Source organism: Leuciscus leuciscus (assembly GCF_965113295.1).
Source record: "Leuciscus leuciscus genome assembly, chromosome: 15".
NCBI lineage: Eukaryota > Metazoa > Chordata > Actinopteri > Cypriniformes > Leuciscidae > Leuciscus > Leuciscus leuciscus.
The window spans coordinates 36,444,431-36,448,900 of NC_138739.1; the positions used below are offsets into that span (position 1 = coordinate 36,444,431).

The 4,470-nt window shown below is 36.7% G+C and overlaps 1 long non-coding RNA gene across 1 annotated transcript; it reads left to right on the top strand.

Moving 5' to 3' along the window:
- The first annotated feature begins 447 nt into the window (after nucleotides 1–447).
- Nucleotides 448–3,930, top strand: LOC309475076. Its single transcript, XR_014197499.1, has 3 exons — nucleotides 448–694; nucleotides 2,050–2,185; nucleotides 2,308–3,930. It is a non-coding gene; the product is annotated as an uncharacterized lncRNA (long non-coding RNA).
- The last annotated feature ends 540 nt before the right edge of the window (nucleotides 3,931–4,470 follow it).

The following is a 4,470-nucleotide window of genomic DNA, read 5'->3' on the forward strand; positions in this document are numbered from 1 at the left end:
GTCTGCAGATAGTAATGGGATTATTATGGCAACCTCATTGCATTTTTGTGTTTAGAGCATTGTGTCGTCCCAAAATCTGGGAAAAGCTGTTAATGTGCCATGGCACCAGGCGGGTAACACGTTTGTTGGTGCCAGTCTGTGGTTGGACTTAAATGACGGACTGTGGCCAGGCCCTGTTATTGTGTTTATGGTTACTGTAAAGGGTTCGGCTCAGGCACTACCAGAAAAACAAGATGAGTGATTGCTAGAATCATCACCTTGAAAAACAAATTTTAATTTTGCACTGTAAAAGCATTCATAAGCACTATTCTGAAACTTGAAAATGAAAAATGGGACAATTTACAGTCACATGGACTTTATGGACGTCTGCAAGTGAAGGCCACAAAATTCCAAGTCCACACCAACTTTTGCTATTTGGGACAGCGTCCATGTCACATACTGGCAGTAGCCAGACAGCAGCTGACTGCGATCCGGATCCGTCTTCAAACCGGCAAATCCGCGTCACAGTCACCTCCGTTTCACTGCTCTAAAACGGATCCAGCCCGGGCCCGGTTTCAGTGGGCGGGAACAACAGTCGCAAAACAGATTCGGGCCGTATCCGTGGAAACGAGCGCGCGAAACATTTTTTCTGGAGTTCAGAAGAGGAGGCTGTCACGGTCGCTACTCGTTATCCTACCTTAAACACTTCACCAAGGTAAGTCACACATGGTCAAACTGTTTTATTAATTAATACATTTCTTATTGATTATTGTGTACTCGTTAGCTTTTAACTAACTAACTAATTTTTAACTTAAGTTTTGGAGTTTGTATTGCTCCTTAGATCGGTAGCTGCTACTGAATCGTAATGTTAGCTAGCCTAACTCTTATTTATGTTTTCAGAGGGCATATGCTAACACGAAGACGACCCAGAGGATTGTAATTATATGTAATTGACGAATTTGAACTGTTTTCATTTATTTTCACTGTTGTTAAAGTTTTTACTGCGGTAATGTTAGTGATAGGCTAGCGTTAGCTTAGCTAAGGCCTCCCGCAGTCCTTCACTTTATAATAAGGTTTCATTTGTTAACATTAGTTAATATTAATTACAATTAACTAACCATGAACAATACATCTGTTACTGTATTTGTTAATGTTAGTTAATATATATACTAACAGTTGTTCATTGTTTGGTCATGTTACTTCACACTGTGCATTAACTAAGGTTAACAAACAGCCTACAACATTTTATATTAATAATGCATTAGTACATGTAGAAATTAACATTAAAAAAGATTAATAAATGATGTAGAAGTGCAGTTAATTTTTAGTTTGTCAACTAATGATGGTATTCTCTTCTGCTCACCAAGACTGTGGTTATTTAATAAAAAATACAGCAATATTGTGAAATATTATTACATTCTATAGTAAAATATTGGCTAATTTATTCCTGTGATCAAAGCTATAATTTTCAGCATCATTTCTACAGTCTTCGGTGTCACATGATCCTTCAGAAATCATTCTACTATGATGATTTGGTGCTCAAGAAACATTTATGATTATCAATGTTGAAAACAGTTGTACTGCTTCATATTTTTGTGGAAACAACTATACCATTCAAACATCTGTAGTAAGTTTAATACTTTTATTAACCAAGGATGTCTTAAATTAAGTCAATGACATTTAAAATGTTACAAATTAATGTCTTATAAATGTCTTAATTTAATAAATGCAAATACATGCTGTTCAACTTGAACTTTATATTTATCAAAGAATCATGAAAAAATTATCACCATTTCCACAAAAATGTTAAGCAGCACAACCGTTTTCAGCATTGATAATAATAATAAGAAGAAATGTTACCTGAGTTCCAAATCAGCATATTAGAATGATTTCTGAAGGATCGTGTGATATCTGATTCTGATCAATTTAAATGAATGTTTAAGTAATTGATATAGGCCTACCAGTTTATCCCTTAACTGATCTACATGATAGAAGAAATATAAATCAGGGCTCAGAAGCTTATTAGCTGGAGGTTGATGTTTTTTTGCACATTTTTTTTTTTCTTAACAGGAGCTGTAAGGAAAAACCAGTCTTCTACCAGTGCAGCAGATAGTGGAATAGGTTCTTGCGGCATCCGTTGATTTAACCTTTGACCCGTGACGGCGGCTGGAAGGAACGTTCAAGAGCCAAAGAGGCCTTAACTGAGGTAAATTTCAGATATAAGAAGCACAGCACAGTACAGAACAGCCGTCAGATTCTTTATTTAGTGTGACAATTACATGAATATCTAAAATCTTTCTTCTTGGTCTTTTTTTTTTTTTTTTTTAGATGCCTCATGGGAATTAAACGGCACATATGAAGTGGTTTGTAATACCATGGCTTTCCTGTCCTGTCCTTGATGTGTTTACAGTTCATTCTATCAAATTATTTTGGTAACACTTTACAATAAGGTTCATTGGTTAACATTAGTTAACTACCTTAGTTAACATGAACTAAGAATGAACTGCACTTCTTCAGTATTTATTAATCTTAGTTAATATAAATTTCAACATATACGAATACATTAAAATCAAACGTGATTTGTTAACATTAGTTAATGCGCTATGAACTAACATGAACAAAACAATGAACAGCTGGATTTTTATTAACTAACATTAACAAACATGAATAAATACTGTAACAAATGTGTGGCTCATTGTTAGTTCATGTTAGTTAATACATTAACTAATGAAACTTATTGTAAAGTGTTGCCATTATTTTTTGTATGTTTTTTCTTTGCAGCTTTTCACTGCCTCTGATCAATGCCACATTTTTTGGGGATAAATAATACATTCATGAGGCTTATGTTTTAAAGGGAAAGTTCACTGAGAAATGAAAATTTGCTCTTAATTTATTCAACCTCAAGCCATCCAAGATATAGGTGACTGTTTTTCAGTTAAACAGTAAAGAAGATTTTTAGCTGAAACTGTGGTCTTTGGTGATTCATATAATGCAATTCAATGGCTACTGTCACTTTGAGAGTAAAAAACAAACATATTACAGGCAAAACACGACTGCAGTGACACAGGAGGACTGTTTGCAGATGCTGTGGATTACAGGTAATAATGTTGTAAATAATGTTCAGTTTCTTTGACAGACTAATTGTTTTGCTTCATACGACCTCAATGAATCGTCAGGAGCCACAGGTATTAATTTTGTTTTCCCTGTAATGTTTTTTTTACTCTCAAACTGACTGTAGCTATCGACTTGCATTATACGAATCATCAAGGACCACATTTTCAGCTAAAAATCTTCTTTACTGTTCAACTTGTAGTTGCGTAGCTGTCAATGGAGGGAAAGAAATCTCAGATTTCATTAAAAAGATCTCAGTTAATTTGTGTTCAGAAGATGAATGAAAGTCTTACGGGTTTGGAACGACATGAAAGTGAGTAATTAATGACAGAATTTAAATTTTTTGTGTGAACTATCTCGTTAACGGCAAGTAGAGACTTAAGTGTTTTATATAAACTTTGAGTACTTGTGCAAAAATGATCAAAATAAAAATAAAAGATGCACAGTGGCACTGTTTTGCATTGTTTTGTGAATTTGTTTTAATATGCTTAATAAATAAAAAATTTATCAAAAGATAAAGCCCTTGAATATGTCAAATTTATTGTCCAAATAATTTTTCTTTGAATGCATGTTTACTGTGAAGTAGTGGCTGTGAGTTAGTGTTGACACTAGATTATCAGGTGGTATTTTAGTGTAAAAAAGTACAGTAATTCAACTTTTTATTGCCTAAGCATTTTGTGTTAAAAACAGAAAAAATATCAGTGGCATAAGACCATAAGATTAGATCATGTAAATGAGAAGATTCATGAAATTCTAGATATGTATACTACTTAGAGCGAGCGAGTGTGTTTGTGTACTGTAAACAAAATGAGCTGGCCCTGATCCGGCATGATTCTGGACCAGATCCAAAACAGAGCTGGACCACAATTGGGCCAAATCGCCATAAAGGAATCCGGAGCTGGCCCAGTTCTGGTCCAGATGAGAAAAAACGGATCCGTGCCGGTGTTGGCCCGTTGTGCCAAAAGACACCGGCCCGAGTCCGTTGCGCGGATCTGGCCCAGAACTTACGAAGTGTCTGGGCCAGATGATTTTTGCTATCTGGGGGTTTTAGGCACGGGCGAACTGGGCAATCGCCCGGGGCGGCATTTTTGGGGGGGCGGCACCGCCGGCACGAGCAGAAAAAAAATATATATATATGCGCCGCGAAGCGGTTTTCTATTATCTATCATTTCACTGTGTGGGGAATTGCCAAATTTGCGCCCCCTGCTGCTGCAGGCGCCCCTGCTTGCTGAGAAGATGCCGTGCACAGAAGCTGTTTGTTTGAGAAGGGGAAAGGGGCACGGGCGCGGAGGCGCGGGCGCGGATGACAGTTCACCTCTGGGTCTCTCCCAAATGGAACGGACAAGGGGGGGGATCCATATAGTTATCGAAGTTATCAGT